This window comes from Eretmochelys imbricata, chromosome 3 (assembly GCF_965152235.1).
Source record: "Eretmochelys imbricata isolate rEreImb1 chromosome 3, rEreImb1.hap1, whole genome shotgun sequence".
Taxonomy (NCBI): Eukaryota; Metazoa; Chordata; order Testudines; family Cheloniidae; genus Eretmochelys; species Eretmochelys imbricata.
Window position 1 is genome coordinate 14,772,925 of NC_135574.1, and position 27,380 is coordinate 14,800,304.

General features: G+C 40.8%; 1 protein-coding gene across 20 annotated transcripts in view; it reads right to left on the bottom strand.

Moving 5' to 3' along the window:
* The window catches only part of SUPT3H (SPT3 homolog, SAGA and STAGA complex component), a 479,206-nt gene that overhangs the window by 197,201 nt on the left and 254,625 nt on the right, over window positions 1–27,380 (bottom strand). The gene's annotated exons all lie outside the window — the stretch shown is intronic.

Sequence of the window (27,380 nt, forward strand, 5' to 3'; positions counted from 1 at the left end):
ATTACCATCAACTTGTCTGCCTTTACACTGTAAGCTCCTTAAGCAGTGATCATCCTTCTTACATGCTTTGACAAAATATCCAGAACCACAAATAAACGAACTTTGAGCAGCTCACCGGCACTTTACCCACTAATCCATTTTCACTGTGACTACTTTCAACATTCTTAACTTCTAAGCAGTTTCAAATAGCTGCCATTTTATTTTTCAAAACAACTTGTCTAAGACATTTTTCTTTCTGTCTCCCACAAATGCAGAATCTCATATAACTAACTGAAATGCATACATTCAATTCCCCACTATCACACTCAGTCACACAACTTGAAGTCGGACCTCAGCTAGGTCAAGATAAACTGTCTATAAAGAAACATGCAGTAAACTGTGATTTGCAGATAAAGAAGTCAGAGTTTAGGGTGAGAGAAAAAGGAAGGTTTCAGAGTGGTAGCTGTGTTAGTCTGCACAAAGAGAAACAAGAAGTACTTGTGGCACCTTAGAGAGTAACAAATTTATTTGAGCATAAGCTTTCATGGGCTAAAACCCACTTCATCAGATGCATGCAGTGGAAAATACAGTTGGAAGATATATATACACAGAGAAGATTAAAAAAATGGGTATTGCCATACAGACTATAACAAGAGTGATTAATTAAGGTGAGCTATTATCAGCAGGAGAGAAAAAAAGGAAGATGTACCATGTGTGACAGAGTCAGATCAGAAGGATATAAGAGAGTGGTGGAAGGCAGGTATATCAGCCTCTCGATGAGCAGGCCCCTGTTCTGTGGCTAGCCAAACAAAGGCTACTCCAGGCCAATCAAGACACCTGACACCAGTTAACCAGTTAAGGTCATTAGGCTAAGTGGAATCAATCAAGGTCTTACTCAGACTGCTTAAAAGCTCTCCTTTCCAGTTCCCTCAAGAGAGCCCAGGTGAAAGGAGCTGGAGGAGGAAGCATTGCTGTATCCTGAGGTAAGGGTAAAGCTAGGAAGGGGGGGACCACGGGGGAAGTAGCCCAGGGAATCAAAGCAGCATCTAGAGATGGAGGGAAAGTCACCAACAGCTGCTACCATTAGGGTCCCTGGGCTGGAACCTGGAGTAGAGGGGGGGCCCTGATTCCTCCCCCCCCCATACCCTACAGAGATCCCCTTGAGAGGGGAAGCAAGGCTCGGTCCCTTCAGGAGGGCCAAGTGCACCTACTCACCCCACAGTCTTTGTTGCTCTGTAGTGCTATTTCCCCTTTCCATCTCCCATACTAGCCTGTGACGAAAGTAACTCAATAGGCTGTCACTCTTGCCACTACACTGTGAGAGGAAGGTCAGATTGGGGCCTTAGTGAGTTTCTGAGGCCCCTGGATCTGCCAGGAAGCACGGGACCCACAATTACAGGCTCGGAACTTTGTCACACATGGCTGATTATGTTTTGGAACTGAAAGGGAGTTTGTTGTGGAGAACAGCCATCTGTGGGTATATATGGGTGATAAGATATATCAGCTGAGACTGGCACATGTTGTGAATGTGGGTGTAATTGGTGTATTCCTGGAAATTTAGTGATTTGTGTTGACAGAAAATAAATTAGGCAAGATTAACTGTAAATTATGTACTTTTTAATCTGGGGGATTTTCTCGGTAACAAACAAGTACCTATCAATGTAGATAGTCACATTTGTAACTGTTATCCCTGCAGGTTCCTGCATAGTCCCCTTCCTGCAGCCCTGCTCACCCAGACTGCATGGATTGCCCCCACCTCCTCTGAATAGTCTGATACTGCACCCATATCTTCCAGTCCCCTATTTAACCCCCCTTTTAAAGAATGATAAATACTAACATTTTAAAAATGAAGTAGGAAAGAGTCTAGAGTGAGAAGGGACTGAGCAGGGGGAAGTCCCTAGGAGTAGGGGTGGAATATGAGGTCATTGGAGAAGTATATCTTCAGTTGGAGGGCTGGAGGTTGGAGAAGTGAATCCTGAAAGTAGCACCTCTCTGATGAGCTTCCAAACTTTGACCAAACGGAGGGTACGTCTGGCCCCATTTTTCCCCTCTGAGGTCTGTGGATTCTGGGGGAGGATGGGTTATAAAGTGGGGAGCCTGGATGGGGTGAGAAGCAGAGGGGTCCCGGGAAAGAGACGTATCTGTGTAGCAAAACACTGAAGCTTCAAGGGTTTCCCACAGAACTGCTGCCTGGTTTGCTGTGAAGCCAAGGCATTAGTGCTGTGGGAAGGGCTGAAACACCAATGCCTTTGTGCAGAAACTCCACTCCTTTGGTGCACCTGGCTACAGCACGGTGAAGAGCCAAGGGGAGGTAGATCAAATCAAGGATTTAAGACTTTAATAACAAAAACAAAATGCGCCTTTACCTACAGCTGGAAAATGCTATATGAACAAAACAGATTACCATGCTGTGCACAAACCAAATTCTTTTCTGATATAAGCTTACAGTCTGTTCAAATATCACGTACAAAAATAGATAACATTTTCTATGTACCTGCACATTTTTTGCTTATTTTTCATCCTTCTGTAAAACCTAGCAGTCCACAAAATCAGTGATATTTTAAGATAAACCCATATGGAATTCCTAAAGTAACATTACCTTATAATTAATAGTTTATTAATACTAAGTCAACCTCAGTGAACGTATGGGAAGGGGATAGTGTAAACTGCAGACTTTTCTATATCAAATTACCATCCTTGTCAGAAACTATAAGCAATTCACAGTCTGAGTGTTGTCTTATTTCTGCCCCTCTTTTAAGCAAAAGTTGTTTTGTGCTGGATTTTTTAACTTAGTTATCTTCTGTCTTCTCAAGGGCTGTGCTAACATCAATAGTCCCATCGCGTGGGACTAGTGACTTGAAGATAAAGGAATCACAAATAAAAAGCATGAGATTTTCCACACAATGAAACACTGACATATCTAAGACTTCGTTGGGTTTTTTGTCGTGGGCACAAATTAGTTATATTTGCCAAAACCAAGCAATTTCAATATTTAGAAAACATACATTACGATAGTTTTGAGAGGTACAGTACTTTAGCAATATTTTCCAATAGTGCTGTTAAAGTAAGATTTTGCAAACTATGGTACTGTGTGTGTCTGAAAATATTGGGGGTTTTTTTGAGAAGGGAGGAAATGACAAAGGTGTATAATCTTACCCTTTCCAGCTATTTATTAGCAATAAAGTGTAATATTAGAAAACCCAAGAACAGTGAACACTAGGTGTCAGTGTAAGAAATGGAAAAATATTAAAAAAAACTGTTGTTTTCAATCAGGTGGATTAGCTAAGAAACCAGAACCAGCTGTGACCACATTTACTTGTAACTGCATAATACTGTTAACAAGCCAATCTTCCTAAAAAAATTATTCCAAAACCATCAGGTTTATTTGAAATCAGATAAAATGGCTGTGAGAAACAACGAGTTCACTCTATAAAATACACAAAGATGACCTTAAAACTTTGTAAGTACATTTAAATACCTTGCAATATTACGTATTAATCCGATCAGTGATGGATATCCATAAATTAGTTCAAGTCATAGATGATTGCACAATTAAGAAACAACAACACAGAAGATAGTTAAAAAACCTGAAGGTGTGTGGACAAAAGCAGAAGGAAGACTGTGTATGTTACCATCTATCCATCACTGACAGTCAATGTGTTTGTGTTATTCTTGGAAATACAGCAGACAAGAAGGGTACAAATCTTAAAGTACCTAGACACTTGCATGCTTTCAAAAATTTTACCTGAAGTTGCCAACTCAGATACCCTAATCAGATGGTATTTTGACGTCAGTCTCAAAAAAGTTGAGGCGTATAGTACCTATGAGAATGATAATCAAGTGGAATTGTAGTTATATTTGAAAACAGAAGATGGATTGTGATTGCTCCCAGCCAAAGGAGGGTTTTTGATTCCAAGCAATTTTAAAATAATAAAGCAGTCAGGAACATGGGATTTGCTCTATCACATCACTCCACTGATCCATCTAGTCTGGTATCCTGACTCTGGTAGTGGCAAGTCAACATAATTTCAAAAGAAGATAAAAATTCGCCCAAGAGCATATGTATATAGACAGAGGAAGAAATTGATCCTGAACCCCCAAGATTGTTGCTTAAACTCCTGAATCTTGAGATCTTTTATCATCTTTTACAGCTATTACAAATTAGTGATCATAAAATTATACATCTCCTTTTCAACCACAGCCAAAGTTAAATAAAAAAGTAAAGGAAAATTTTTGATGTCAGTATTTTTAAATTACAGCAAAAATGAGCTGGACAAGAATTTATGAATTAATAACACTAGTTTTAAATAAAGGACCCTATAAAGTAGAACCACATGCAAAAGGTTGATTTAGTTTAGTCATATGTGTAACATATATATTACATGTAATATATGCAGTGTTGTTGTTGCTGTGTCAGACCCAGGATTTTAGAGAGAAGATGGGTGAGGTAATTTTGCCACCAGGCATGTCAACTCCCTATATACCAACATCTCTCAACAGAAGTTGATATTACCTCACCCATAATATAACAATATAGGTAACATCATAACATATAGATTACTCCCTATCTCATATGCATCATATTTTCAAAGGCAGTCTCCTAGTATTCCACAACACTCCAGGAAAATTCATAGCTTCCAAGGCCAAAAGAGACCATTGTGATCACCTAGTCTTACCTCCTTTATAACACAGGCTACAAAACTTCTCCCAAATAATTCATAGAGCAGGGGTGAGCAAACTACAGCCTGCCAGCCATTTTAATCCGGCCTTCGAGCTCCCGCTGGGGAGTGGGGTCTGGGGCTTGCCCCCCTCTGATGCTCCAGCCGGACAGCAGGGTGAGGGGCTGTTCCGCAGGGCTCCCAGAAGCAGCAGCATGTTCTCCCTCCAGCTCCTATGTGTAGGGGCAGTCAAGGGCCTCTGCTCCACATGCCGCCCCGGCAGCTCCCATTGCCTGGGAACTGCAGCCAATGGGAGCTGCAGGGGCAGCACCTGCGAATGGGGCAGCCCACAGCAGAGCCGGCTGGCCGTGCCTCTGTGTAGGAGCCAGAGGGGGGACATGCCGCTGCTTCTGGGAGCTGCTTAAGGTATGCACTGCCCCAAGCCTCCATCCCCCCCCCCCCGCTCCCCAACCCTGATCCCCCTCCCACCCTCTGAACCCCTCAGTCCCAGCCTGGAGCACCCTCTTGCACCCCAAATTCTCATCCCCAGCCCCAGCTGGAGCCCGCATCCCAGCCCCGGTGCCCCAACCCCCTGCTCCAGCCCTGATTCCTCTCCCACCTTCCAAACCCCTCGGTCCCAGCCTAGAGCACCCTCCTACACCCCGGAATCCACACCCACAGCAGGAGCCCTCACCCCCGCCCAACCTCCACCCCCCAACCCGGAACCCCCTCCCACACCCTGAACTCATTTCTGGCCCCACCCTGGAGCCCACACCCCCAGCCAGAGCCCTCACTCCAAACCCGATTTTGTGAGCATTCATGGCCTGCCATACAATTTCTATACCCAGATGTGGCCCTCGGGCCAAAAAGTTTGCCTGCCCTTGTCCTAGAGCATATCTTCTAAAAAGTACATCCAATCCTGATCGTGTAGCCTCCCTGTCAGGAAATCAAACCCTGGTCTCTCACATGACAAAGAGATTCTCATCACTATACTGACGAGGAAGGAGCTAATAATGAGGAAGGAGTGGATTATTAGTGTGAAATAATTAATTGTATCAATATAATTCATCAAAGCAATCTGAATACTAAGCAACTGAATCTCACAGCTGATCATAATTTATCCAAGATTTAGTAACTATTAGTCTACTTTACAACTACCAAAGTATATATTAAAAATCAAATAAAAGGTGTTTCAACAATATTTATATTTATAAAATCCAAGCAGGGCTCCATTAAATCCTCAAGGTGCTTAAGCACATGTGTAGCTTTACTGACTTAAGCACATGTGTAGCTTTACAGGTCCCACTGACTTCATTGTTTGAAGTTACATACATACTACTCTAGTCCTTTGTTAAACTGCAGCCTAAGCACATTAAAAGAACATTGACGGTTGCAAAGCCAAACAGTTTGGAAATTCCAGAAAGAAGGCTGCCTGTGCAACTCTAATTCAGCCTCTTTGTGGGTATGCATGATGAGTCTTTTATGACACATTTTTCTCCAGGACCTCCCCATCTCATACAATGCACAGGATGGATGGGTGCTCACTTAATGAACATCTATTAAATATTTTGATTTCTCCTCATTGTTCAATGTGTGGCCCCACACCTCCTTTATTGCACACTATTCAACCCCTGCACTGAAAACAGAATTATTAATTTCCTTCTCGGCTTTTGTAGGACACTCATCACTACAGAGTCTGAGTGCTTCTCAAACATTAGTTAATTTACTTCAAAACACCCCTGTGAAATAAGGGGCTGCTATTATCCCCATTGCACAGACAGGGAGCAAGATACAGAGAGATCAAGGTAAAAAAAACTTCCACAAATTTTGAGTCCAAATAAATTTGACACCTAGGACTTGATTAGTTCAGAGTACTTAGCATTATATAGCACTTCATATGTTCAAAGCACAGCTCCTACTGATTTCAGCTAGAGCTGTAAGTGCTCAGTATTTCTGCAAATCAGATTTCAACACTTCTCTTCCTGCAGTCCTCTGCCTCATTCACTGCACCTTGTATCTTCTATAACAAATGAAGCAAGGGTCCTACAGACAACAGCCTCTCTCATTACACAGCCCTGACTTGTCTCCAGAGCAGGTCCGTCCTGTCCACTAAATGAGACAAAAGATATCAATAAAGCACACGATAAATGGATTATGAACTGGCTTGCTGGCAGATCTAAAAATGTAGCTGTCAATGGGGAATCATCATTGAATGAGTGTGTTTCTAGCAGGGTTACACAGGGATTGGTACTAGGTCCGCACTATTCAATATTTTCATCAATGATCTGGAAGTAAATATAAAATCACTAGTAATAAAATTTGTGGATAGCACAAAGATTGACAGAATGGTAAAAAAATTAGGACAGGGCACTCAGAGCATCTGGATTGCTTGGTAAACTGGGCAACATGCAAATGCTAAGCTACACTTCTAAGAACAAGGAATGCAGGAGACAGCTACTGAATAGGTCACTGTATCCTGGAAAGCAGTGACTTTGAAAAGGATTAGCGGTGGTAGTGGACAAGCAACTCAACATGATCTCCCAGTGCAGTGCTGTGACAACAAAGGGCTAATGCGATCCTTTGAGATATAAACAGAGTAGAGAGTAGGAGCAACGAGATGAATTTACCTCTATATATTGTATTGCTGGGACCCATATTGAAATACTGTGTACAGTGCTGGTGTCCACATTTTTAAAAGGATGTTGAAAAATTGGAGAGGGTGCAGAAAACAGCCACAAATCATTAGAGTCCTGTAAACAAAAATGCTTAACAGTGAGCAAAAAAGAGCTCAATCTGTTTAGTTTATCAAAAAGAAGACTGGCAGGTGACTTGGGTTGCAGCATATATAGGGAAAAAACACTGGGTACTCAAGGGATCTTTAATCTAGCAGAGAAAGGCACAATAAGAACCAATGGCTGAAGCTTGAGCCAAACAAATTCAAATGAGAAATATGCACAAATTTGTAACAGTTAGGGTGATTAACCATTGGAATAAATTTCCAAGAGAAGTGGTAGATTCTCCACCTCTTGTCTTCCAATCAGGACTAGATGCTCTTCTGGCAGATACGCTTCAGCCAATCCCAAGTTACTGGGTTCAATACAGGGGTAACTGGGTGAAATTTAATGGCTTATTATATACAGGAGGTCAGACAAGATGATCTAATAATCCCTTCTCGCCTTAAACTTTATGAATCTAGGATACAATGCAAAAAAAGGGGGGAAAACAAATTCTTAATTACAGCTAGCCTAGCTGCAGAAATCCATATACTAATTAAGCAACAGAAGTCTTAAGTGTCAGGATACTTTCTACTAGGGCTTAGTTGTCATGGGAGTAATACCTGGCCTCCAGGAGGACAAGGAGAGGGTTGAAGCTATTCTGGTTAATCTTCTGTAAACTGGGTATCTTCCTTCAGTCTAGGAAAAACATCCTGCTTTTATAACATTTCTGCTTACTTATAACCATTGACTGAAACTGATTTTCAAATTTTTGAAACAAAAGAAGTACCAGGAAATACTTCAAAACCTTGTTGGAACACCAAGGTAGAGAGACCACAGCAAGTTATTTCAACCAAGTTGTAATTTCCTTAAGTAAAGAAAAAACTGAACAGCTTTATCGCTAGTAGTGCAAGTAACACAAAACAAATGATGACCACATCTTATTAAAGTGCACTCCTAGCAATTAAAGATATATGTGATTGATTATCAGACAATCATGACTGCTTTTTAGTGGCAGCTTCCCCTCTCTCTCTCCTCACACAAGTGAAATACCAATAGAACACATATTATTGGTACTCAAGGAAATATTTGTACCAGAGGATTATTTTCTACTTTGTTTTACTCCAAGGCAGGTGTGTCATGAGTCTGCTGTAATTGCATATATGTTGTTTAATTTATCCTACAGTATGAACAGACTGAATACTTGAGGATTTTTCCCAGATGTTTTTTGTGAACTCCTTTCTCCTATTCATGTAAACACACAGTGTGTTCCGGTTTGCTGAGTTGTATATACACTCTATGACTTAGTACAAAGTCTGAATGTTTAGTTAGCCAGAAGATTGTTTCCATCCTGTGATTCATTAGGTCCCTATGGTACCTCCACTTCCTTTATTTTATACAATCACAAATTATATTAGTTTGTCTTATTTTGATAACCCCTCTAATTAATGTTCTGCACAGGAAACTTTATTACTGTTTTAAAACAGTCTCATAAAACAAGGACTTTTCCTGATACTGAGGTGGCATAAGTGACATTTTCAAATAACTTTGTGACGAAGACTGTACAGCACTTTCCACTGATTGTTTATGAGACTGGGTAATTTATGTAAATGAATGCACTGTTTTCAAATTTAAATCCCTTCTTTTTACCAATGTTAGACATTCTCAAATTAAGTATCTAACATTACAGCTAACATTAAAAATGCAATAAGATGAGCTTTAGAACATAATTTTGATTTCCTTAACAGACGACTATACAGATTATAACAGGACTAATACAGTTTATGAAAGAGGAATTGTAATTTGGTTTCAGAAAAATCATAAGAATACATGATACAACAGCACAACTCCTGTCTATGTCTCAGTTCTCATTTTCTCCTACTTCCCTACCAATTCCATTACTGTCTATGCTACAGCTATGCTTCTCTTTTGTGTACACACATAGGTTTTTTCCTCTCCTGACCTGTGCCTTCTTTCACTCTGCTCTGCAATCTTTAGTAAGTGCAGGAGTCAAGTCTGGAAGAGGAGAAGACACTGCATTTTTATTAACTTCACTCAGAGCAGTCAGAAACTGTTCAGACTTCTGAAAATAATAATTCACACTGGGCATATTTTGGGACTTAACGTATCATACCAGTGTCCTTATGTAACTCTATATTTAAAATTCCCTCATCTCTCCTATTTCCACTCCTAAAGCACTCAGACTCTGTAGTGATGAGTGTTATAGAAAAGCAGTAAGTCCAACAGCCAAAAAACTGTCTTGGCTATCAGGATTACAATAACTTTGTACCTCTTGATCTTGGACACTATCCTGGGGATGGGGCAAACTGGTGGAAAAACATAGAGGAGTCCTTGAGGCAATCAGGGGAAAAAAAGGATCCAGCTTGGAAAAGAGGAGGTATAGCGGTATATAAAGTCATGAGTGGTGTGGAGAAAGTGCATAAGGAACAGTTATTTACTTATTCCCATAATATAAGAACTAGGAGCCACCAAATGAAATTAATGGGCAGCAGGTTTAAAACAAATAAAAGGAAGTAGTTCTTCACTCAGCGCACAGTCAACCTGTGGAACTCCTTGCCTGAGGAGGTTATGAGGGCTAGGACTATAACAGGGTTTAAAAGAGAACTGGGTGAATTCATGGAGGTTAAGTCCATTAATGGCTATTAGCAAGGATGGGTAAGGAATGGTGTCCCTAGCCTCTGTTTGTCCGAGGGTGGAGATGGATGGCAGGAGAGAGATCACTTGGTCATTACCTGTTAGGTTCACTCCCTCTGGGGCACCTAGCATTGGCCACTGTCAGACAGGATACTGGGCTGGATGTACCTTTGGTCTGACCCAGTATGGACATTATGTTCAGCAACAATTCGAGGTTCACACACCTCTGGAGCAGAAATTCAAGCACTTGGGGAAAGTTGTTATAGCTCTCTATTTCTCATTTCAGAATGAAGGAAGGGATGGGGCAAAAGAAAACACCACCACCAGAGTGTAGTGATCCAATCCTTCAATTTTTTTCCACAAATTTAGGCTCCCTAAAACTTTTTATAAGTAATGCCACTTCACTCAGTCAAAACCCTTTTCTGCATATAAGGATAACAAAATAGAAAAGCAGCTCAAAAACAAGAAATGATTTCTCTCAAAGGTTTGAAGGGAGCAACTGTGCAAGCAGTTTGCACCAAATTAAGGTGCCACAGAACCAATATGAGTTGAGGGACAGAGGCTCAGAGTCTTTAGTTTATCAGCTGGTTCTGAAAAAAAAAAATGCTTAAGGAAACATCCCCATGCCAGCTCTGTAGCTTAAGCATCACAAGCAGCTGGAGAGGCTGCCCCTGCATGCCCATCAGAGACACCAGGAACATTCTTGGGGTGGCTAGCCCCCTCCTTCCTCTTGCACTGTTGTGGGTACAGTCTATTTTTAGTGTGCTAGCTCAATCACAGCTAGCACAGACAAGTGTCCTCGACATCCCCAGCTCTAAGTATGTACACACCAGCTTGAGTTAAGTGGTGCTTTAAGCTTGAGCTACCTAGTACATCAGTGGGGGTGAGTTGAAGCTTGAGTGCTGCTGAAACTCATGCTAATATTGTATCAGACAATAGTGTCATGGCATCTTGTGTGTTCTCTTGTAGCTGCATGGTCTGACCTGTAACGAGCAAAGTCAAAACCAGATGTCACATAGAAATGAGTAGGATCCCACTGAAAACTTGGCATGATGCTGGTCCCTTTTTCAATCAGTTTTTTGCATCTTTCTTTTCCAAAGTGTTCACAAACGTCATTGATAGTTGCTTTCCATTCAGGTCTGTCCCTGGATGTGTCTTCAAAGTTACCAATATTTATGTCACATGAGTTGAGATTCTGCGAAGGGTATCTGTGAAGCATTTGCAATGACTGTCCTTCCTGCACTTTGGATTTCAGTTCTCCATAAAGGATTTTTTTGGGAGTCTATCATCACCCATTCTGATTACATGACCTTTCCATCTAATCTTAGCTTTGACCATCATTTCCTTGATGCTAGTTGTTTTTGCTCTTTCAAAGACGTTAATGTTTGACACTTTGCTTTGCCAGCAGACCTTTAGAATAGAATGAAGACAGCACATGTGATATTTTTCAAGGTGCTTGATGTATCTGCGGTAAACTGGCCATTTTTACATCCATATAAAAGGGATGCTATTACTGCTGCACTGTATATCATCTTTTTTTGGACAGTTTGATGGCATGCTGGTTGAGTATCCTATAGCAAAGTCTTCTGAAAGCCTGGCTTGTCTTTCGTATTTTGTTTGATACTTCTTGATCCAAGTAAACGTCACTTGAGATGGTTCTGCCAAGGTATGTAAAGTGATTGACTTTATGTAGTTTTGTACCATCAATGGTGATGTTTGTCTCAGTGGTAGTGGTTGACGGGGGGCTGATTGGAAGTGAACTTCAGTTTTTTCCAGGCTGATGGTGAATGCCAACTGTTTAGTTGCCTCTGAGAACCTGCCAAGGATAAACTGTAGGTCACTTTCACCATGACTAAGTAGAGCACAAACATCTTCAAAAGAGCTTCATATAGAAGTTTCTTAAGGACACTTGTCTTTGCAGTAAGCCTTCGGAGACTGAAGAGTTTTCCATCAGTTCTGTACCTTACGTAGATACCCTTTTGAAGGTTGTCGGTATGCAATTCAGAATGGCTGCAAAGAAGAGACCAAAGAGGACTGGTGCCAGCATACAGTACTGTTTTACCCCATTAAATACGGGGACTGGTTTAGAGAGATCTGAGAGTATTTGACCAGTCATGTCTTCATGGAATTGATGTACGATAATGAATTTGGTGAGGCAGCAAAACATTCTTCCAGAATTTACCAGAGGCTATTTCTGCTTACAGTGTCAAACATATTTTTAGATCAATGAAGGCAGCACATACTTCTGTGTTTTGTTCAATGCATTTTTCCTGAATCTGCCTCACAACAAAAATAACTCTCACAGGAAAATGACAAGGCAAAAACACCATATCACCTATGTGTGAACACTTAGAATCATAGAATATTAGGGTTGGAAGAGACCTCAGGTCATCTAGTCCAATCCCCTGCTCAAAGCAGGACCAACACCCCCTAAATCATCCCAGCCAGGGCTTTGTCAAACCGGGCCTTAAAAATCTCTAAGGTTGGAGATTCCACCACCTCTCGAGGTAACCCATTCCAGTGCTTCACCACCCTCCTAGTGTTTCCTAATATCCAACCTAGACCTCCCCCACTGCAACTTGAGACCACTGCTTCTTGTTCGGTCATCTGCCACCATTGAGACCAGCCGAGCTCCATCCTCTTTGGAACCCCTCTTCAGGTAGTTGAAGGCTGCTATCAAATCCCCCCTCACTCTTGTGCAGACTAAATAACCCCAGTTCCCTAAGCCTCTCCTCGTAAGTCATGTGCCCCAGCCCCCTAATCGTTTTTGTTGCCCTCCGCTGGACTCTCTCCAATTTGTCTACATCCTTTCTGTAGTGGTGGGACCAAACTAGACGCAATACTCCAGGTGTGGCCTCACCAGTGCCGAATAGAGGGGAATCATTAGTTCCCTTGATCTGCTGGCAATGCTTCTACTAATACAGCCCAGTATGCCGTTGGCCTTCTTGGCAACGAGGGCACACTGCTGACTCATATCTAGCTTCTCATCCACTGTAATCCCCAGGTCCTTTACTGCACAACTGCTGCTTAGCCAGTCAGTCCCCAGCCTGTAGCGGTGCATGGGATTCTTCCTTCCTAAGTTCAGGACTCTGCACTTGTTCTTGTTGAACCTCATCAGATTTCTTTTGGCCCAATCCTCCAATTTGTCTAGGTCACACAGGTCACTTTTCACAAAATGACTACTCTACATCTGACCTATCAGTCTTCATCCGCAAAAGAAACCTGTACAATACTTTCAAAAGACTAGTCTGGGAACTTAAATTCATAACTTTCCTAGACACTAAAAATAATGGACTGAATAGACACATTGGATTTATGGCTTATTATAACAATCTATAATCCACTAACACCAGCTGCCTTTTCCCCCTCTCTTCCTTTCCCTCCTATAAAGGGAGGGGTGTTTACAGGCCACTTCACCTTGAATAGTCCCTTGCATTGTGGGTTAACTACTCATGCTAAATAATCTGTTCCACCTGGTATTTAGTTGTGATATACAGAGCTCGTCTTCATGTACGTTTGAAAGCTTGTCTCTCTCGCAAACAGAAGTTGGTCCAATAAAAGATTACCTCACCCACCTTGTCTCATAGACGCATAGACTTTAAGGTCAGAAGGGACCATGGTGACCAACTAGTCTGATCTCCTGCACATTGTAGGCCACAGAACTTCACCTACCCACTCCTGTGATAGACCCCCTAATCTCAGGCTGAGTTACTGAAGTCCTCAAATCATGGTTTAAAGACTTCAAGTTACAGAGAATTCATCATTTACGCTAGTTTAAACCTGCAAGTGACCATGCCTCATGCTTCAGAGGAAAATCCCCAAGGTCTCTGCCAATCTGACACAGGGGAGGGGGGCGGGAGGCGGGGGATAAGGTGATCAGTTAGACCCTGAGCATATGATCAAGACCCATAAGGTAGATACCTGGGAAAGAATTATCTGTAGTAACTCAGAGCCCTCCTTATCTAGTGTCCCATCTCCAGCCGTTGAAGATTTTTGCTACTGGCAGTCATCAATAGGCCACATGCCATTGTAGGCAGTCCCATCTTATCTTCCCCTCCATAAATTTATCAAGCACAGTCTTGAAGCCAGTTAAGTTTTTGGCTCCCACTGCGCCCCTTCGAAGGCTGTTTCAGAATTTCACTCCTTTCATGGTTAGAAACCTTCTCCTAATTTTGAGCCTAAACTTGTTGATGGCCAGTTTATATCCATTTGTTCTTGTGCCCACATTAGCACCTAACTTAAAATACTCCTCTCCCTCCCTGGTATTTATCCCTCTGATGTATTTATAGGAAGCAATCATATCTCCCCTCAGCCTTCTTTTAGTTAGGCTGAACAAGCCACATTCTTTGAGTCTCCTTTCATAAGGTAGGTTTTCCATTCCTCAGATCATCCTAGTAGCCTTCCTCTGCACCCATTCAAGTTTGAATTCACCTTTCTTAAACATGGGAGAACAGAATTGAACAAAGTATTCCAGATGAGATCTCACCAGTGCCTTGTATAATGGTACTAACATTTCCCTGTCTCTATAGAAAATACCTTGCCTGATGCATCCTAGGACTGCATTAGCTTTTTTTTTTTTTTTTTTTTACAGCCACATCACATTGCCAGTTCATAGTCATCCTGTAATCAACCAATACACCCAGGTCTTTTCCCTCCTCTGTCACTTCCAACTGATAAGTCCCCAGCTTATAGCAAAAATTCTTGTTGTTAGTCCCTCAGTGCATGACCTTGCACTATTAAATTTTATCCCATTTCCATTACTCCAGTTTACAAGGTCATCCAGATCTTCTTGTATGATATTTCCAGTCCTCCTCCATATTGGCAATACCTCCCAACTTTGTGTCATCTTCAAATTTTATTATTCACTTTTTGTGCCAAGGTCAGTAATAATAATGTTGAACAACATTGTTTCCAAGGCACATCTATGAGGAACTCCATAGTAACCTCCCTCCAGCCAGACAGTTCACCTTTCAGTATGACCCGTTGTACTCTCCCCTTTAACTAGTCCCTTATCCATCTTTCAATTCTCATATTAATCCCCATCTTCTCCAATTGAACTAATACTTATCCATGTGGAACTGTATCAGACACCTTACTGAAATCTAGGTAGATTAGATCTACTGCATTTTCTTTGTTTAAAAAATCAGTTACCTTCTCAAAGGAGGAGATCAGGTTGGTCTGGCATGATCTACCTTCTGTAATCACTTGTTTGAGATGCTTGCTCATCCAGCTTGGTCTACAACCTTTCCCTATGAATTTTTTCCCCTTGCTTGGGATGCAGGGTTCAGATACCTTAAGTCAAAGTTGCAGAAGCTAATTCCAAGCCTCCTCCACATTCAGATCCTTGAACTCTTCAGTACAATCCACTTCCATAACTAATTCCCCCTCTTTTTTTTTTTATTAAAGTTAGCTCTTTTGAAATCAAGGACCCTTGTTGTAGATCTATTTTTGTGTATCCTTGCACTTAGTTTAAACTGAATTAGCTTATCACTTGAACCAAGATTGTCCTCTACAACCAGTTCTTCTATGAGGTCCTCACTACTCACCAATACCAAATATAAAATATCACCACCTCTTGTTGGTTCAGCAATTATTTGGTGAAGAACTTTGTCAGTTATTACATCCTGGAAAATCTGTCCATACTACTGGGCCATACTGTTATTAATAGCACTTGTCCTCCAATCTATATCTGCTAAATTTAAATCTCCCAAATTCACAAAATTCTTAGTAGTATTTATTTCATTAAAAACATTAAAGAGGTCTCTATCCATATTCAAATTGGCTCCTAGTGGTCTGTAGGATACCTCAAGCACTATATGTCTGTATACTAATGCAAGAAGTATGGGGAATAAGCAGGAAAAACTCAAAATGCTAGTAAATAAACACAACTATGACAGTTGGCATCACAGAGACTTGGCGGGATAATATGAATGACTGGAATATTGGTATAGAAGGGTGCAGCTTGCTCAGGAAAGGCAGAAAGGGGAAAAAAAGGAGGAGGTGTTGCCTTATATATTAAAAATTTATACACTTGGACTGAGGCTGAGATGGAAATAAGAGCCAGATTTGTTGAATGTCTCTGGTTAAGCATAAAAGGGGTAAAAAACAAGGGTGATGTCATGTTAGAGGTCTACTACAGACATCTAACCAGGAAGAAGAAGTCGATGAGGCTTTTTTAAGCAACTAACAAAATAATCCAAAGCACAGGACTTGGTGGTGATGGGGGACTTCAACTACCCAGACATCTGTTGGGACAACAACAGATTATCCAACAAGTTCTTGGAATATATTGGAGACGAATTTTTTATTTCAGAAGATGGAGAAGGCTACTGTTCTAGATTTGATTTTGACAAACACAGAGGAACTAGTTGAGAATTTGAAAGTGGAAGGCAGCTTGCATGAAAGTGATCATGAAATGGTAGAGTTCACATTTCTAAGGAATGGTAGGAAGGAGAACAGCAAAATAAAGACAATGGATTTTAAGAAGGCAGACTTTAGCAAACTCAGGGAGTTGGTAGGTAAGATCCCATGGGAAGCAAGTCTAAGGGGAAAAACAACTCAAGACAGTTGGCAATCTTTCAGAGAGGCATTATTAGGGCACAAGAGCAAACTATCCCACTGAGTAGGAAAGATAGGAAGTATGGCAAGAGACCACCCTCGCTTACGAAGATCTTCAATGATCTAAAAATCAAAAAGAGTGCTACAAAAAGTGGAAACTAGGTCAAATTACAAAGGATGAATATAAACTACTAACACAAGTATGTAAGGACAAAATTAGAAAGGCCAAGGCACAAAACGAGATTAAACGAGCTAGAGACATAAAGGATAACAAGAAAACATTCTACAAATATATTAGAAGCAAGAGGAAGACCAAGGACCAGGACATCCCATTACTCAATGAGGGGGGAAAAACAATAACGGAAAATGTGGAAATGGCAGAGGTTCTTAATGACTTCTTTGTTTCACTTTTCACCAAGAAGGTTGGTGGTGATTCGATGTCTCTCATACTGAATGCCAGTGAAAATGAGGTAGGATCAGAAGAGGCTAAAATAGGGAAACCAAGTTAAAAATTACTTAGACAAATTAGATGTCTTCATGTTACTAGGGCCTGATGAAATGCATCCTAGAATACTCAAGGAACTGACTGAGAAGATATCTGAGCCATTAACAATTATCTTTGAAAAGTCATGGAAGACAGGAGAGATTCCAGAAGACTAGAAAAGGGCAAATATAGTGCCAATCTATAAAAATGGAAAAAAGGACAACCCGCGGAATTACAGACCACCCAGCTTAACTTCTGTACCCAGAAAGATAATAGAGAAAATAATTAAGCAATCCATTTGCAAACATCTAAAAGATAATAAGGTGATAAGTAACAATCAGCATGGATTTGTCAAGAACAAATCGTGTCAAACCAACCTGATAGCTTTCTTTGACAGGATAACAAGCCTTGTGGATGGGGAGAAGCAGTAGATATGGTATATCTTGACTTTAGTAAAGCTTTTGATACAGTCTCACATGACTGTCTCATAAACAAACTAGGGAAATGCAATCTAGACAGAGCTTCTATAAGTTGGGTGCGTAACTGGTTGGAAAACCGTTCCCAGAGAGTAGTTATCAGTAGTTCATAGTCATGCTGGAAGGGCATAACAAGTGGAGTCCCGCAGGGATCAGTTCTGGGTCTGGTTCTATTCAACATCTTCATCAATGATTTAGATAATAGCATAGAGTACACTTATAAAGTTTGCGGATGATACCAAGCTGGGAGGGGTTGCAAGTGCTTTAGACAATAGATTATAATTTAAAATGATCTGGACAAACTGGAGAAATGGTCTGAAATAAACAGGATGAAATTCAATATGGACAAATGTAAAGTACTCCGCTTAGGAAGGAACAATCAGAATGGGAAATGGGAAATGACTGCCTAGGAAGGAGTACTACGGAAAGGAATCTGGGGGTCATAGTGGACCACAAGCTAAATATGAGTCAACAGTGTAACACTGTTCCAAAAAAAGCGAACATCATTCTGGGATATATTAGCAGGAGTGTTGTAAACAAGACACAAAAAGTAATTCTTCCGCTCTACTCCGCACTGATTAGGCCTCAACTGGAGTATTCTGTCCAGTTCTGGACACCACATTTCAGGAAAGATGTGGACAAATTGGAGAAAGTCCAGAGAAGAGTGACAAAAATGATGAAAGGTTCAGAAAATATGACCTATGAGAGAAGACTGAAAAAATTGGGTTTGTTTAGTCTGGAAAGAGAAGACCGAAAGGGGACAAGTACATAAAAGGTTGTTACAAGGAGGAGGGAGAAGAATTGTTGTTCTTAGCCTCTGAAGATAGGACAAGAAGCAATGGGCTTAAATTGAAGCAAGGGAGGTTTAGGTTGGACATTAGGAAAAACTTCCTAACTGTCAGGGTGGTTAAGCACTGGAATAAATTGCCTAGGAAGGTTGTGGAATCTCCATCACTGGAGATTTTTAAGAGCAGGTAGACAAACACCTGTCAGGGGTGGTCTAAATAAATATTTAGTCCTGCCACGAGTGCAAGAGACTGGACTAGATGACCTGTCCAGATCCCTTCCAGTTCTACAATTCTGTATCAGGGAAACATCTAGTAGCTCTCTTCCCCAAAGTGATTTTGGCCCAAAACAGACGGTCTTATCCTTTCCATCACTTCTAATTTCTTTACAGTCTACCTCATCATTAATATACAATGTTACTCTACCAGTTTTGCCTTTATTTCTGTCTTTCCTGAACAGCACATACCCTTCAACACCTGTACTCTAGTCATGACTAGTATTCCACCATGTTTCTGTTATCCCTATAATATCTGGATTCACTTCCTGCAACACTAGTTTTAGTTCCTCCATTTTGTTACCCAGGCTCCTTGCATTGTTTTACAAACATCTTAATTGTTCCTGCTTGGCTTTGCCCACATTCCATGCCCAATTGGCTATGATCAGTCTACTGCCAGTATCGCCTATCTGATTGGTATCAGAACTATCCTTCCTCTTAATGTCCATTCTCTTACCTTCTGCTGTTCCTTTCTCCATTGCAGTATCCTTTCCGACTTGATTTTCCTTCCTTTCAATGTTAAAAACAGGCATGGAGATTACATGAGCATCTCCCAATCATCTCCCTCAAGTTCCTAATTTCAAGTGCTTTTAACGAGTTGTGCCAACCTCCATCCCAGAAGTCTATTTCCCTCCCTACTTAGGTCACCCCATAAGAACTATCCTCTGTCCATGAATGCACCCCTGTGCAAACATCCTAAAGACCTCCTTCTATCACCACTGCCTGAGCCATCAGTTGATCATCATAATTTTGTCTCGCCTTCATTCTCCTCCCCTAGGCAGAGGCAGAATCCCACCGAAGATCACCTGAGCCTCCATTTCCTTAAGCATCTTCCTGAACCTGGCATAGTCTCCCTTTATATGTTCTAGTCGAGAATCTAGCTGTGTCATTTGTTCCCACATGAAGGATAATCAGTGGATTCTTTCCTGCTACCATTATGATCCTCTTCAACCTCAGGTCCACATGCCATATCTTAGCTCCCAGGAGACAGCACACCCTTGTTCTCTGGACCAACTCTGGTGGCAGGCTTGTCTGGGGACTCCTTACTAAGAAGAACAATCACATAGATGTGCCTTTTTTTGGTGATGGTGTGACTCTTTGGTCTTCCTCCTGTTCTCTCTGGCTGCAAGTCCTCTGGTCTTTTATTCTCCCTTGCAATCTTCTGCAAATCATCCTGTATCATCTGGGTGCTCTGAACTCTGGGTATCCCCATTGGCTCTTCCCCTCTTCTTACAGTACTAGCCGCTCCTCTCTTCTTCCATGCCCTCCCTTCTTCTGTTATAGCCTGCTGTGCCACTTCTTCATTTTCCAACTGAGCAAACCTGTTCTTGAGCTGTATTTCTCCTTCACTAGCTGGTCTTTTCCTCTGCCTGGTTCTCATAGTCATATGCTTCTGCTGACCACCTTCCTCACCCAGAACTCTCCTCTCTGAGTTCTTCAGTCCAGTCTTGGCTTTTCCCTTCAGCCTCCTCTTGCCTTTGCTCCATCATCTGCTCGAACCCCTTTCAAAACTCAACTATAGTTTTCACCTGCATCTCCAAGTCTCTAATCTTTTCTTCCATCAGCTCTATCAGGTGGCACTTCACACAAATAAAGCTGTTTTCAGGTACCTACACTAGAATCAGGTGCATCCTGCAGCTTCCACATCCGGTCATCTTCATTATCTCTTCCATTGAGTGGGTCACTACCACTGCTGCCTCTGCATCTGTCATAGCCTTCCTGCCTAAACTCCTGCCAAGGGAAAAGTGGGGGAAAAACAAACAAATCCAGACCACAACATACTGTCTCCACCCTCTCCCCCCCCCAAAAAAAAACAACCCCTCTAACTCCAACTCCCCTGTTTACAGCTCTGTTCGCTGGCTCCTGTGCTGCTGGCTGACTGTTTGGCTGCATGTATAAGCCCCTTACCCAGAGAAGCCCCACCCCTTAATCAGGACTCTGCTTCTCTCACAGCACACTGCCATCTACCAGCCTGTACAAACTGAACAAAGAGAAAAAAAAACACACAGAAAACACACACAACACCCACAAAAAAACCTCATTCATTGCCCCAAGATCAGGGGCTTGTCTCCTCCGACAGAACTCCCCCTCCAACTCCTCTGTTGACTACCCATCCCCTAATCTCCCACAGCACACTGCCCCATAGCAGGCTCTATCAACTGAGCAAAAATCCCTGAAAGAACATACAACACCCATATAAATTCACTCACTGCCCCGAATGACAATGGCTTTTCTCCTACCTTCCTCTCCAGTAGAAGTCCCCTTCTGTGATATTCACTCCAATATCCTGGAACTGACACAGCTACAACACCACATACAACAAAAATAACGACTGTGGTGTTCTGACCTGATCTAAATCCACACTAGGCCTCCAATAGAAGCTTCTTGCATACTGTTTCAACAAGATGATTGAACAAAATACAAGAATTTTACAACCTACAGAGCTAGTGACACAGTGGGGATGCAACAGCTTGAGTCACAACTCATCAGCAGCTAATGCTATCACTCTGAGCTGCTAATCAAATCTATCTGTGTAATGCGAGTGTTGTTTTGAAGTGTGGTCACTCTTACTTGAGGTAGGCCAACTTGAGATAGTTCTGTTGTGAAGACATACCCTCAGAAAGTTGATGCCCAGCCCTTCACATAGCCAAGGATACTAAGAGTCACACATCCAAATACAATTTAACTTCCCATCCTTGCACCTGACTCTGAAGTTGCACCAAACTGTGTAACAGTGAAATATTTAGACCTTTATTCATCTGTAGCTCTGTGGAAATCACCTATTCTGGAATGATCCTGTGAGTCATGTTGACAAGGGTTCCCTTTGAGAGAGTTTCTGTTACTCCGACAGCTTCTGCTCCTGTAATAGGAGTGACATACTGACAATCTCTTGGGCTCAGAATGTGTGTACGAGAAGCGCAAGATTGATTAAATGATAATAGCCAGAGACTGGGAGTTGCACTGCTGAATAAGTGGAGACATTGTTCACCCCTTTCAGAGTAACAGCCGTGTTAGTCTGTATTCGCAGAAAGAAAAGGAGTACTTGTGGCACCTTAGAGACTAACGAATTTATTTGAGCATGAGCTTTCGTGAGCTACAGCTCACTTCATCAGATGCATACCGTGGAAACTGCAGCAGACTCTATATATACACAGAGAATATGAAACAATACCTCCTCCCACCCCACTGTCCTGCTGGTAATAGCTTATCTAAAAGCCATTTCCAGCACAAATCCAGGTTTTCTCACCCTCCACCCCCCCACACAAATTCACTCTCCTGCTGGTGATAGCCCATCCAAAGTGACAACTCTTTACACAATGTGCATGATAATGAAGTTAGGCCATTTCCTGCACAAATCCAGGTTCTCTCACTCCCTCACCCCCCTCCAAAAACCCACCCCCATACACACACAAACTCACTCTCCTGCTGGTAATAGCTCATCCAAACTGGCCACTCTCCAAGTTTAAATCCAAGTTAAACCAGAACATCGGGGGGGGGGTAGGAAAAAACAAGAGGAAATAGGCTACCTTGCATAATGACTTAGCCACTCCCAGTCTCTATTTAAGCCTAAATTAATAGTATCCAATTTGCAAATGAATTCCAATTCAGCAGTTTCTCGCTGGAGTCTGGATTTGAAGTTTTTTTGTTTTAAGATAGCGACCTTCATGTCTGTGATTGCGTGACCAGAGAGATTGAAGTGTTCTCCGACTGGTTTATGAATGTTATAATTCTTGACATCTGATTTGTGTCCATTTATTCTTTTACGTAGAGACTGTCCAGTTTGACCAATGTACGTGGCAGAGGGGCATTGCTGGCACATGAGCTGTAGTTTCAATCTCCTGTCCACTTAAGAGGGAGCAGTATTTACTACAACCAGATGGCTGCATTTTCACAGGGTGCTTTCTCTAGACAGAGGAAGCAGGATACATCACAGGCTATGGAGTGCTCCAGAGAGTATCAGAAGAACTAAAAGTAATACCTTTCACTATAAAACACTGTTTTAATCTGAAAAAGGAAAGGGAATCAGGAAGAATAAAAAGCATCAAAGATGAAAGTTAAGTCTAGCCAGTCAAACTTACTCAGCCTTACCTGTTTCAGACAATAAGTCCCATGAGCAGGTTTAGCCAGCCCCTTTTAAAGGGAAGAATGACATAGTGAAAGCTTTTATTTCTCTATCAGCTGGCAAGAGAACTTATACCCCTGGATGAAATCATGCTCCCACTAAAGTCAACAGCTTAACTCCCACTCACTTTAATGGGGTCAGGATTTCACCCACTGTCTGAACTAGCAAAAATGGACTTAGAGAATGGGGTCTTCCCTTAAGTGAAACAAGAAGGGATCTTCATGCCCCAAAAATGGAAGCCAAGACCTTCAGACTGTTTGCTGATTGGAAAGGTGTACATATGCTATCTTTCATTGCTATATCTTAAGTGTCTCTGATGTACAAAAACAATAATAATATTTAGCTCACAAACAGCACTTATCTTCAAAATATGAAATCCACACAATAGATACTTAATGAGTTAGATATTAACCTTTGTATTAATTGGGAAACGTGGGCAGGTAAATTGTAAATTACTTGCACAAATCCAGAGGAAGTAAGCCGCAGAGCTGAGATTTCTGCCTCCCAGTCCTGTGCTCAGACCATGCCTCTCATGAAATAAAATTTCACATCTCTTTACTAAAGATTTCAAAAGTCTTGTCAATATATAGAAACGAATACAAATAAAAATAGAATTTCGGGCTAAATTCTGTCTTCAGATATCATGGGAGGCACTTGTGCATAGTTGAGGACAGAATATAGCCCTTAAGCGTAAGGAAATACCACATTGCACAGAAATTAGTGAATTAACGGGCAAAAGTATGTCATTCAGACTGAACAATATGGTGGACAATATTTAATAGCACAATGCTTTCAGTTCTTCTGCTCTTATTACTCCTGAATTTTAACTGCTTCTAGTTCTTTATATGAACTTTACCCAGCATTTCCTGTCTTGTTTCCCAAAATCTGCTGCTGTAACTAACTGCACTGCTAAGTATTACATTTAGTACTATAATTATTTGCAACAAGCTGTAAACAGATGGAAGCTCATATATAATGCCCCCTTGTACTATGAATCTAGAACAGGGGTTCTCAAACTTCATTGCACCGTGACTCCCTTCTGACAACAAAAATTACTATATGACCCCAGAACGGGGGACCAAAGCTTGAGCCCACCCAAGCCCCACTGTCCCTGGCTTCTATTCGTGTGTGTACAACAGGGCCTTGGAATGGAGCATCTAAGTGCTACTGCAATATAAATAAATAAAATCTAAGAATTATTATTAAATCATGTATAAATAAATACAAATCAGTTTTTAAACATTTGAACAAAAACTTTCATTTAGCAAGGTTCTTCTCTGGAAATGTATTCCAGACCCCCGATGAACTTGATTTTAGAATAAAAACTTTGCTGCTCTGCTCGGGGGGGGGGGGGGGAGGGGGAATGTAATTAATTATTTTGAACTTTAAAATTTTTTTTCATGTCATTATTTTGATATATTGAGAATATGTTCCATGTGCCTATTTTCATGTTATTCTTGCTTATTGTTTCTGTTTTCTATTGAGTGTTCTGCAAATATCCAAAAATGTATTATTAAAATACAGAAATATATTTAAACATTATTTAGCATGGTTAATTTCCTATTATTATAGTAATGTATGCAGTTTGCATGTACTATTATACTGAGCTGATATTTTTCTGCCTAGTACAGCTTAACACCTGCTTGAATTATATACTAGTGGTGGAAAAACTGGCCATTTCTATTTGTAGTGCATTATTCAGTACACCAAAGAGATTATTTCTGGTAGCAATCATGATGCATTAATTTCAGAGCAGCATGCTTTTCAAGGATTTGTCTTGTTTTCTGTTGTCATTCCCCAGGGCACCCAGACTTCATGAAGTGTATAATGGTTCAAAGTAGCCACCATATGAATCTGTCCTAACTGGCCCCTTCTTTAATAGAGTTCCTATAAATTTTAAAAATAGGAAGTCAGAACTATAAACTTCAGAGATACCAAAAGTCAACCCATCAGTGCTAATCAAGATGGCAACTTATTTTGGAAGCACATATCTGGATTTAATCAAGTATTCTCTCTTCCTACAAATGCCTACTAAGAAAGATGTATACAACAACATGTTGACCTTCCATCACAAACACAAACAACTTCTTAAATGAAATAGTAGACAAATGTCAAAAGTATATCACAGTTTTCAGGAGGAAAATAATCAATTGCATAATGAGATTTATGTAGCACAGTATTTTGACCAACATGATTAGAATATAGGTACTGTGCAATCAACTCAAGTTTACAACAAGCATTTATTACAAAGTTAGTGTGTGGTTTTAATACTCTCATATAGGCACAGTTATCTAAAAATGAGAAGACAGTATGAATATTTAATAACTCAGTAAGAATGTGAAATATCATAGGATAACGACTGTGCAAAAATCATTTCCAGAAGCCCACCATGGCATATATAAAAGGCCATGATTTAAGAGTTCCGTCCTGTAGGTGTCAAAGGTCAAAACAATGAGCTATTAAAGATATTTTCACTTCCTCTGAAATAAAGTGCTGTCTTGGGCCAAAAGGTGAGAGGTTAGAAAAACTGTGTGACTGCTGGTCTATTCCCATTCTTCCTCCTGGCAGAAAATCATACATGCTCCTACACACCATTTAGGGTTAACCTAGGGTCATGACCATCGACTAAGTACCCAGATAAAGGAATTCATTATTTATTTATTCAAAAGACTGCAAGACCACAGGTTAAATTTTTGTCAAACACAAATTTTACTCTAAAGTTCAGCTAAGCATTAATAGTGCAATAAAACAAATAATCCTCATTCCATTGCCACTAAAGGAAGAGTAAAGCTGTGGCCATAATTACGTTTGATTAAAGAGACAACTTTAAAAAAAAATTATGATTATGTACATGGCTGTTAGGTCAAGACAACAACTGATTTTTCTTAATAGGTGTAAGACTGAAATTGGGAATTTCATCTTATCCTTCATGATGTGGTTCAGACCAAATCCTGTAACTCCAATATTGAAGTTTTTTAAAATGAACTATAAAAAAGCATAAATTATTAATTTGCAGTGAGGTTCACTATTATTCATGTGCATGTTCACAAGTCTAAAAATTGTCCTGCTATGCTTACAGAATTTTGGGGGACACACAGTAGAATAATATACCTAAATGTTTTGTAAATACCACCAAGTGTCAAAATACAGGGGAAAAGAGGTTCTCTTCCTGTTTTGAAACAACAATTTCTCAATATAAAGTCTTCAGTAGACATGGTTGAATTTTATTTTTAATTAACAAAAAACAAAATCAAAATTTCAAAGTTGCTTGAATTTCACAGGATTCAAAACAGGCCCATTTTGGTTTTATACAACTTTTTGATCACCGTTTTTAATAAAGTCAGGGTGGTGGTTGTTTTTTTTTACTGAAAATATTGTAATTTTTTCATTAAGTATTCCGTAAGCAAAAATGTCAAGCATTTTGATGTTTTTGATAATTGTTTTAAAACATCACACAAAAATGAAAATGTCAATAGATTGAGAATTTTTTAGTTTTGAAAAGGAAAAGGCTATTTTTCAATTGAAAATTTGTTCTTTGAAAAATTTCAACCAGTTTTACCCCCAGTTTAGCTGGGTCTGGAATTACACACATATAGTTACGCAGCACCACAGAACCAGGAACAAACCATATGCCCTGTGTGTTGAACTATGGCTATGTCTCTACAGTCATGAGACTGAAATTATAAAGTTGTATTATGACAAAATGCTGTATCATAAATGCCTATATGTACATGGACCCATCTCTGCTGACAAGACCCTTAGCATATACACCCCAGACAAATACAATGGGAACAAAAGGTTAATGATGGTACTTAACCCTGACAAAAGGTTATGCTAAAAAGTAGCTCAAGCCTTGAAAATCCACTTTAGCTGAAGGGAAGGGGAAAGGCAGGAACAATGGAAAGTTACCCAGAAGACAGAAGAAAGCCACACAGGAACAGGGGAACCAGACAGGAAGAAGAAGTGTGGGGCAGGAGAAAGCAAGTTCACAGACATGGGTAAGGGACTCCAGAAGGAGAGGTCAACAAGCAAGTAGCCGCCTCGTGGGGCAGGGGGGCCCCACACATTTTCCTGAGCCCAAATGGCCTCAAAGACTCTGGAGCACCCAACAGACTCAGACACAGCTCAAAGAGTGCCCTGGAGTGGTGAGGAAACTGAGGTAAGGACATATATATAGTGTTCATTGTTTTGTATGAACTGTACTCTCCTTACGTGATTAAGGACAAAAGAGCACTAATGTGTTAAACTCTACGAAGTGTATGTGCGTATATGCATCACAACTACTAAATGCACCTGAAAAAGTTAAACTGTAAACCAGAAGTTTCATATCTTTGGGGTGGAGTTCTGGGAAAGAGGTGTGCACTGTGTCTAGAGGTGCTAGGAGACTGGAGAGCAGGTTCCAACACTGGAGGAGGGTGCCAGATAGTAGGTCTGCACACCAAGACTGTGATTGGGGCAGTGGTTAGATGCTGTTCAGGCTCCAGAAGCTTAAAACTTCCCAGGGGATCCAGAGCACAGAGGCTTGGATTCCTTTCACAGCAGTCCTACTGGGTGGGTGGAAAGGGGTTCTCACTTGGACCTGACACCCTTCATATCTGGAAGCTTAACATTGAACATGTCGGCAAAGGTAGTACCTTTGTGTTTCTCAGCAGTGATTTCTCTAGACTATCATG